The sequence below is a fragment of the Cryptomeria japonica genome, chromosome 9, assembly GCF_030272615.1.
Source record: "Cryptomeria japonica chromosome 9, Sugi_1.0, whole genome shotgun sequence".
Classification (NCBI taxonomy): Eukaryota; Viridiplantae; Streptophyta; class Pinopsida; order Cupressales; family Cupressaceae; genus Cryptomeria; species Cryptomeria japonica.
This window is the reverse complement of record NC_081413.1, coordinates 746,574,614-746,585,561: the sequence shown is the minus strand read 5'-3', so window position 1 is coordinate 746,585,561 and position 10,948 is coordinate 746,574,614.

The following is a 10,948-nucleotide window of genomic DNA, read 5'->3' as shown; positions in this document are numbered from 1 at the left end:
ACATCTCAGAGTGCCATCTCTCAGCTAATGTAGTCAGCAAACCCATGTTTGCCCGAAACTCAGGCACATACAGCACATGTCTCAAACCCGTCTCCTCGATGGCAGCTCGGTCCCCAAGTGTCAACTCAGGTCACAACCTCTGCGTCGACGAGAATCTCTCCCGTGACTCTAGCATCGGCAAATACTCCTGCAGTCAAACAACTCAATCATGTCAGTTATAGTGGCACTCACTGTTCATCACAAAGTGTTGCTATTTATCCTAGTGGTACTCACTATTCATCACAAAGTACTACGTGTGTGACACTCACTGTTCATCACAAAGTGTTACTCACATTTGCACTCCCTATTCATCACAAAGTGTTGCTCATATTTCAGTACTCCCTGTTCATCACAAAGTACTCTATCTTGGTACTCACTGTTCATCACAAAGTGCCTTGATCTATCCTAGTCTTCCTAGAGGACCTGTTTGAGTGTATCCTCTCAGTAGCTTATCCAATCGATAGCGTATGTTCATCACAGAACTGCCGATTTGACCTAGAAGATGCAAATTCATACTTTTCAAACGCAAACGCGCTTACATGACATAAACATGCATTTATTACATTACCTAGCATGCATTAATGACAACAATAAATGCATCAAAGTACGAGGAGGTTTGGTGGTACTTACCAGCTCTCCTGCCTTTGCTGGCCTCTGGAATCGGCGAACGCGGTCGAATCTGTGAACCAAAGCCATCGCTGCTGACTGCTCCTGCTCTTTTCTCGCTCTGCACTTTGATCTCGTGATGGTGTATATGACAATGAGGATGTCTTTTGCCCGTGGTCTATCTTATAGCCTACCCTAGCCTTAGCCTTCATTTCCCGAGTCAGTCTTCCTCATCCCGTGACTTTGTCACTTTATCCAGTCAGTCCATTCTAGCCTCTCTTTCTTATCGAGAGATTGTCTGCAATCTTTTCAGACATTTTCATCCAATCTCTCGAGGGGGCATATCATTCCCATACTGGGGCAACTCTGTATCAATTCATCTTATCTTCTTTGAAACAACGCGACAAGCCGCATTGTCTCAAAGAGGGGCAAAATGTAGACACCTAAAATTGTCATGTCTACATTCCCATACTGGGGCAACTCTGTATCAGTTCATCTTATCTTCTTTGAAACAACACGACAAGCCGCATTGTCTCAAAGAGGGGCAAAATGTAGACACCTAAAATTGTCATGTCTAATTAAATAAGTATTATTTATTTAATTATCTAAGCCTAATTCTTCTATTAATTAAATAAATCCTTATTTATTTAATTAATTCATTTATCCTCTTCTAGCCTTATTTCTCATTTAAATAAATACATTTATTTATTTAAATTATCCTTTTCCTAAATTAAATAAATATCTTATTTATTTAATTGATCCCACTTCTTCTATTAATTAAATAAATCTTTATTTATTTAATTAATTCGTTAACCTTTTCTACCCATGACACATGTCATTCATCTCTTAATTCATACACTACCTACCCCTTTCATTATTTTATTATTTCTTCTACCTACCCTCTAATCCTAGCCGACCTCCTTTTTATACCTCTCAATCTTATCCATCCATTTTCATATTGTGTCTTCTATTTAAGAAGATGCTTCCTTCATTATCAAACCCTAATCGACAATTTGGAGGACTTGACTACACTACGATCCTACTTGCAACCACATTCCGTTCTTTGTTGAGCTCTTGTGCACATAAAATCTGAGAGCAAATATATCAAGCAAGATCAATGGAGATAGGAAGAATGGAGATCAAAAACCCTATTGGACATGTGATGGTATGATCCTTGTGATTTCATTTGATTTGCATTGTCTTAGGTAATCTTCATATGTTATGGTGGATCTTTGTTGTTGTTAGGCTAGGGTTTTGTGGTTGAATTCATTTAGCCTTGCAATCTTGTTATTATTGTTATCCATTTTCACCATATACACCTACCATTCTTAGCCCCTGCCCAGATTACTCCATCCTCATCCTTACTGAAAGAAATTTTCCTTGACAACACTATCTTTTCCAGTTCTCTTAACTCATTGGCTGGTAGACCCAAATTTTCAAACGATTTCCACCTTCAAGCTTTTATACCCTCCACTGTTTTTTCCTCAATATAGTTAGCAACCTTATCACCCCATAATCTTTCCAAGATTACCCTAGAAGTGTCAGATTTGTTATCTTTACCTATTGCAGGGTAACCTCCCCATGAATCTAACCAGAATAGTGCTTTCTTGCCATTCCCTAGATTCCATGTTAGCTTTTTTGATACTATTTCCTTGCAGTTCATCATGAAATTCCATATTTTGGATCCCTTGGAGGGGGAGAATACTCTAAAGATGCTAGTTGGATCATTATTATGGAGATATTTGTTGTATAGGATTCTAGCCCATTTTAAGTGGGGATTGTTATGCATTCTCCATACCAATTTTTCCCCAAGGGCTTTGCTCTGTAGAGTCATATCTTTTATCCCCAAACCCCCTTTCTTTTTAGGATTGTAGATTTTTTCCCAAGCCATCAAAGGCATTCTGAATTTCTCACTAGCGCCCTGCCAGAAGAAGGTCCTAATGTATTTATTTATTTCATTAATTTTTACTAAAGGTAGGTCTATACAAGAGAGTTGGTATATGGGCATAGCAGATAGTACTGGTTTTATCATGGTGGCCTTGCCGGCTGAGGATAGCCATTTCCCGCTCCATGAGCTAATTCTATTTTTTATTTTTAATATAATTTGATCCCACAAATTTGAGGATCTACAACCTTTGTCCAAGGGGATGCCCAGGTATTTACATGGTACTATGCCTTTATTGAATTTGAAGGTACTGCATATTTTGTCTACTAGTTTCTCTTTAGTGTTGAAGAAGAAAATATTTGACTTTGTGGTGTTAGTTTCTTGTCCTGACACCATTGAGTAGGTCTATAGAATTTGTTTAATAGCTTTGTCTTCTTGAACATCACTATGTCCAAAGAGCATGGTGTCGTCCACAAATTATTGATGTGTAGTTGCTTACAAGCCACTGGTAATTTTAATTCCCTGAATAAATGATTGTTCTCTCATAGCATTTAATAGTCTTCCTAGGGACTCAACCATTAGTATGAAGAGGAAGGGAGAGATTGGATCCCCTTGCCTCAGTCCTTTGGAGATATTGAAGAAACCATCAGGAGATCCATTGACGAGGATTCACATTCTTGGTGTTGATAAACACTCATATATAAGATTGATCCATTGTCTAGAAAATCCAAAAGCTTCAAGGCATTTACATAAGAAGTGCCAGTCACCCTTATCATAGGCTTTTTTATATCTAGTTTGATGAGCATACTTGGGTCTTTATTAGTTTGAACTGTATGTATCGCTTCTTGGGCAATAATGATTCCATCATAGATTGAGCGTCCTGCAACAAAACCCGTTTGTTCCTCACTAATTAATAGAGGGAGTAGGTTGTGAGGTCTGTTTGCAATGGTTTTAGTTAGAAGTTTGTATAAAGTATTACATAGAGCAATAGGTCTGAATTCTTCAAAACTTTCAGCTTTGTCTTTTTTTGGTATCAAAACTATGAATGTATTGTTTAATTTCTTAAGGATCTTCCCTGAATTCCTAATTCCTTCTAATGCCTCTATGATTTCATCCCCAATGAAGTGCCAAAATTTCTGATAAAAAGAGGCAGGGAATCCATCCAGCCTAGGGGCCTTGTCTGGATTTATTTGGAAAAGAGCTTTCTCAATTTCTATATTAGAGAATTTAGCATTTAATAACTGGTTTTGATCCTTGTTTATTATCTTCGGAATACATTTGAGCACTTCATTCCTCGAGGTTAATCTAGAGCCTTCCTGATTGTTAAAGATGTTCTTAAAGTATTCAATTGCTTTTGCACTTATGATTTTTGGGTTACAGCTGAGATCCCCAGACTTGGTTTTGATTTTAGCAATTCTAGTAACTAGTCTCCTCTACTTTGTGCTATTATGGAAGAACTTGGTGTTTTTATCTCCAGACTCCAACCAATTTTCTCTAGACTTTTGTTTCCAAAAGATTTCTTCTCTGGCCATAGTTTCCTCATATTCTATTAATAAGGATTTCTCCTTCATGTAGAGATTATTTTCCATACCTAATCTAATGACCTCTTCATTCACTTCTTTTAGAGCTTCCTCTATTTCTGTTTTTTTCTTAAAGATATTACCAAACTGATTTTTGTTCCAGGCTATTAGATTTTGTTTTACTGTTTTTAATTTAGTGACTAATTTGAAAGGTTTAGAGCCTATCACTCCAAATTCCATCCACCATTTTTCTATTAATTTTAAGATGTTTTCATCTCTCAGCCACATTAATTCAAATCTTAAAGGGCTTTTAGTAGAGGGAATGGTTTCAGAGATAGAAAGTTGGACCGAGAAATGGTCTGAACCTGAGAGAGGAAGGATTTTTGCTTCAAAGGTGTTTGAGACGTTGGCCAAATTTCTTCATATGAAAAATCTATCCAACTTTTCTGCAATGTTACATAATCCTTTCCTTCTATTGTTCCATGTGAAAGAGTTTGTTTCTATTTTAACATCCATGAGGTTACAATTGAATATCCATTCCTGAGATCAATGGTGGCCTAGTTGAATTTTTTTATGCCCCCCTATTTTTTTGATGGGTCAATAATGGTATTGAAGTCACCTCCAATGATACATATCTGATCTGGGACATAGGTAAGAAATTGTTCTATCTCATCCCCGATTTTCTTTTTGTCTTTATTCTGAATAGGTCCATAGATATTGAATAAGACAAAATTTAAATTGCTCTTAATATTATTGACCCTACCACACATCCGGTTAGGGGACTTATAAAGTAGGTTAAAGGCCACGATCCTGGGGTCCCATATTAGTGCTATTCCTCCCAAAGCCCCCTTGGCAGGGGATCCTTCCATTCTCCTTATTCCCAATTTTTTTGTCAAATATTTCTAACTCGTCTTTACTTAATTTGGACTCTTGTATCATAATTATATCTGGGTTAAATTTAGTTATGCAACATTTTAAAATACGCTACTTGTTAGGGGCATTCAAGCCCCTAACATTCCATGTAAAGAGATTCATTTCTCCTTGGGAAGGACCTTCCCCTTCCCTGCATGAAAGAGATTTGTTAATGTAGTTTGGCCCTCAACCTTGCCTACTTTACTAATGAGTTCTGATATTGATTTCCTTCCTCTTCTTTTTACCTCTCTTGCACAATCTGGGGATTCAATATTGTTCAGTGTTTTGGCTAAGCCCAACTCCTCTTCTTCTTTATCCATAGAAGCCTCTACTTCTAGAATTTTAGCCTTAGTAATTTTCCCTTCCAAGAGACCTGACATTAGTAGCCTTCTATGATATGTCAGTTCCTCATCATTTGCCACTTCATTTATAAAGGAGTTAATCAAGTCATTAGATGATTCATTGCCCACATACTCTAAAATGATTTTATTCTCCTCTGTGATCCTCCTGGCATACTCCTCCTTTGTTTCCATTGTATCTAATATAAGGGGACTAATGGGTGATGACTCAAAGCCATGGTTTTCATGTGTGGTATCTGGTTGGGTATCCTTTTCCATGCTTTGTTTAATTTCCTTAGGACAATCCATATCTGTCTTCTCTTTTGAGTGATCCTCCATACTCCATTTTAAGAGGGTTTGGTCTCCCATGGGAGGCATCGAGATGTCTTGGTCCATTAGTGAGGGAATTTCGGATATGTCCTCAATGCTGCAGTCAATTTGCCCTTCCTCCAATTCTAGGGTTGGGATTCCTCTAGGTATTGGTTTTGGATCTGGTTTGCACTTTGAATTCATATCCTTTTCTTTTGAATCTGTGTTGGTAGATTTTATCTCCCCCAATGTTTCTATAATCAATTCGCTTTCAGTCGTGCTCAGGGTGAAGTTTACCATATCCTCAGAGGGTATTTTTTGATCTTTTTTGTGTTGTTTAGGGCTGGGAAGGGTTGGTCATGGTAAGATTACTTCAATTTGTTCCACCCTACCCTTATATATCTCTGGTCTTACCACATACATCGAATGGTTAGTTATTATTTTAATAGGTTCCAAGCTTAAGTCCTTTATATGCAGTTTTGCTATTATTCTGGCTATTGCAAAATCTCTATAATTTTCTTCTAAACCTTCAAAACCTCCCAGTGAATCCCCTATTCTAACCAGGCAGTGCTCATTAAGAAGTTCTACTGGGAGATTTGGCAGTTCTACCCATCTGGGAACTAAGCAATTTTCAAACATTTTAGGGGATAAATTTTGCCTCCGTTTAAAAAAAGAAAAACAGTAACCTTTAAAGAAACAAGGTTGATTGTTAAGTATATTCTCCCTTAATTCTGATGAATTATAGTGAATAAACAGATAATTGTCCTCTAAGGTTGTGATACTTACCTGTCCTTTGGTGGTAGATACCAGCCACTGGATGATTTCCGAGGTGGAGGCACTATATCCGCACCATTTTCCAAACAGCCCCCGACTCATATATTCTTCCCATAGGCTGATTGTGTATTGATTGCTAATAATAATTGTTTTTTGGTTCGATTTGGAATAACTTGTTGCTTGTTGCTCCCCTTCATATTTCTGTCTTTTATTTTCAGGGATGATAACCTGAGGAGGGTTCACTGGAGGCTTTGACAGAGACTCAACCCTATTTCATCTTTCGCCTAATTTTGTAAAATTCGCACTAGTGGCGACATAATTTCCAGGAGGAGATGACTTTTGTGGAGGCCACCTATTGACCTTCCCCATTCCTGCATTATTATGGTTACCTTGAACTGGTCTAGGGTTTCGTTGTTTCCCAAACCAACCAGAAACTCATGCGGCAGATGCAAGGATTATTTTATTTTTTTGAGATTTTGAGATCTCAATACTGATTGGAGGACCCCTTGGAACCCTAGTCGCCTCCTTGCATCTTTGATTCAGAGAAGCTAGGATGGAATTTTCTCCCGTGGTGCAGGTATAGAGGGCCTCGAATCTGTTTGCAGACCCCGCCTTATTACTATGGGTGAATTTTTGAGGTTGTTCTGCTTGCCATGGGGAGCGCTTAGTGATTCCATGATTTTTCTTCTGCCTTGTTCCTTTTAAATTCACAATCGCATTTTTCTGTATTCCACTTTTCATGGATCCAAAATTTTGCAGAGCCATTGTCAAATGAGATATGTGTTATAATATAATAATATATTGACCCTGGAAGCACAGTGGCATTGTTAGAATCAATAAGTCAAGTCATAGCCACCTCCGTACGCACCATGCACCTAAGCACCATAGAAGTGTCGTTGATCATGTTCTATAAAGAGATCAATGCTCTTCTGCTAGTCTCCCTTTCTCAGCTTGGTTCCTTGCCCCCATAATATATAATATAATATAATAATATATTATATAATACATATTATATAATATATATTATAATATAATATTATATTAGATATTATATTATATAATATATAATATAATATAATAATATATTATATATTACCTATTATATATTATATAATATATAATTTATTTTTTAATTTAACATTACCTATAAAAATCGGATATCCGATTTGCCTAGGTTTTTACCATGCCAAGGTGTACTAAAACCCAGGCCAAGTAAAAAGTTTGTTGGTGTAAATAATTATTCATCATGGATATTATTACACTTTATTTAAGTTTACTTAGGTACATTTATTTAATAGTAGTTTGGGTATGAGACACTTGGGTGTTTGTGCCACATTGGGATAGTGTGTGTAGGAGAATTTCCACCTTTTATGGTGTTGATCTTATCTTGTTGTTACATTCCACCTCATGTGGAATATTATATTGTTTCTCCTACCTACCACACCTATTTCCTACCTACCCTTGTTTCTTATTAAGCCACATGTCATGTTTGTGTGCTCACATATCTATATAGCCTTGCCTATATAAACAGGCTCATCTACATTGTTTGTATAGACATTCATTGAACATCTTGTAATGATCCAATTGATCATATTTTGCATCTTGATAGAATACAGTTTATTCCTATCATCTATTTTGTTCTCTCTTATTTGTGATTTCCATTGCCTCTAGATGTTGGCAAATTCTCACATGATATCATAGTCATTAGAGTGTCATTGGTTGCCAATTGAGAGAAATTTGATGTTATTTGGGGTTTGCATTTTGGAGCTTTCTATTGCAGATTATTATTGAAGCTTCATGGGTAAAATATGAGGTTACCATTGGATTGAGGAGGTCCAAGAAAGTCAATTTTGCCTTTTGTTTCATCCAAATCAGACTTCGGAGGCCAAATCTAGAAGAATTTGAAGTTTGAAGTTGCAATGGAAATTTTCCAGAAATTATAATTTTGCAGGCAATTTTCAAATAGTGATATCTTACTCATTCAGGCTCCTTTTTTCGAGCAATTTTTTTTGTTTTGGGGTAGAATTGTGTGATCTGTATAGTGGTGTAGGATTTTTTTGATTTTTGGATACAAGTTGTTTTGAAATCGTGACATCTCAATTTTTACAACTTTGGAGGCTTCATTTGGGCTCATATGGACTCCTTTTCAGGTGCCGTTTTTTTCTAGAATGCATAATTTTTTGTCTACTTTTATAATATTCCATTAGTTTGCAGTGATTATGAGTAGAAATTATATTTTTCAGTATTTGGTCATTTTTTGGCCTATTTGGTACTTGTATTTTGCTTGGATCTTAGTTTAGATCACTAGCAGTATTTGTTGAAGTCTCTTATATCTCATTTTGAGAAGTTGTAATGTTGAACTCAGAAGTCCACTTTGCCATTATTTGCAAGTGCCAACATGATCTTTTTATGGGGGGTCAATTGTTCATTTATATCTCTTGGTGAAATTCTATTCGGAGGCATCTTCATATGCAGTATTCTACAAGGCTTCTTTGTTGGTGGCATCATTTTCATGTTTTCACATTTGAATATTTTATCATGATGTATGCTCTTGCTTGAGAAATATTATACTCGCACTATCATAAAGTGTCACACCTCTTTGTATCTTGTTATTGTTGACTATTTGATGTAATCTTCTTGTACACATAGATTAGGAATATCTTGTGAGACTTGGTGCATGGCTCCAGTTGAGACTTAGATTGTACACATTTGTGCATGGCTCTCATGAGACTTGGAATGTACCAGTATTTCTTCTATTTACGAGTATCCAATTGGTGTTCAAAGCAGGTTGTCTCTATGCCTGATCTTCATTTTGTTGCAGCGAATGATTCATCGTCATCGACTTGGTACCTGGTTTTGTCACACTTTGACATTATTGGTGCAGCATTGCCTCTCTTTCTTCCTTATGGGGAGGTATTTTGGTCAACATCATTGGACCATCTTTGCAAGAGATTCGACATTGAGGGGGGGGGGCTTCATGGTCTCTTCTTCTCTCTTATGGGGGGGACACTAGATTTTGTTCTTCTCATTCATCATTGAGAGCATTGCGTTCTTTCATCATCTCTCTTTTGGGGGGATTTTTTTCCCATGTGGTTTTTCTCTCTTTCCTCGCTTTATGGGAGATTGCATTTGTATTTGTTCATGGGTACCTAACATGGCCTCATAGCCAGGACCCATCTTGCATTGCTTAGTTGCATTGTAGACTTTAGTGCATTCCCCTAAGTTGCACTTAAGGGAGGGTGTTGGTGTAAATAATTATTCATCATGGATATTATTACACTTTACTTAAGTTTACTTAGGTACATGCATTTAATAGTAGTTTGGTTATGAGACACTTGGGTGTTTGTGCCACATTGGGATAGTGTGTGTAGGAGAATTTCCACCTTTTATGGTGTTGATCTTATCTTGTTGTTCCATTCCACCTCATGTGGAATATTATATTGTTTCTCCTACCTACCACACCTATTTCCTACCTACCCTTGTTTCTTATTGAGCCACATGTCATGTTTGTGTGCTCACATATCCATATAGCCTTGCCTATATAAGCAACCTCGTCTACATTATTTGTACGGACATTCATTGAACATCTTGTAATGATCCAGTTGATCATATTTTGCATCTTGATAGAATACAGTTTATTCCTATCATCTATTTTGTTCTCTCTTATTTTTGATTTCCATTGCCTCTAGTTCTTGGCAAAATCTCATAAAGTCAACATGGATTTTCACATTTTTAGGCGAGTGGAAAAGGCTATTTTTTTTCACATCACCACTTTTTGGCCTGCCATGATCCTGCACTAACCCTAAATAGGATCGTGCATGGAAGAACATCGTCTCAAACCCATATCCGAGCCATCACTATTTCTCTCTGCCTCCAATGCTAATTTCTCTTCCCCTAATAGAAAACACCTCTCCTCCACATATTTTTCTATTGCCCGCTTTGTGTGAGCACTGTCGCGTGACGTATCCATTCGATCAACAGAAATTGCTTCCCACTTTCCTTGTTCGTAACTTCCACGATCAGCTTTGGCTCTTCGATTTCTACGGTTGCCATGGGCACTTCAAGAGTAGGGGAGATCTTCGTCTTGATATTACTTTCAACCGTTGGTTCAAGTTGCTCCTTTACGCAGCTCCTCTCAACCTCAAGCTGCTCGTTATCCACATCCATAAAATTAGGTTGGTGAGCCTCAATGTGTTTGGGTCGTGACAAAACATCCTCTCCTTCAGGACATAAAATATCTTCCTTCTCTCCCTGCGATGCCTAAAACCTCTTGGAGCGATGCCCATTGTCCTCCGCTCCTGTTAATGGTCGCTTCTTCTTCGAACCAAAAAAATGTCTTTTATCTTGTACTACGCCATCCAAATCCATAGGCTTGTAGTCTTCATGGGAGTGCCTCATTATCTTAGCTAAGGCCATACCATTTGCAGAGCCCTCTGAGGCCACAATTTCTCCCAGGTTTCCTTGCTCTGCTACCTCACTCCAATCTGCACCCTCCTCATCTTGGGAGTCAACAATAGATTCAACTTGGGTTTCAAATGACATAGACTCTTCCTCTCGAAATCTTT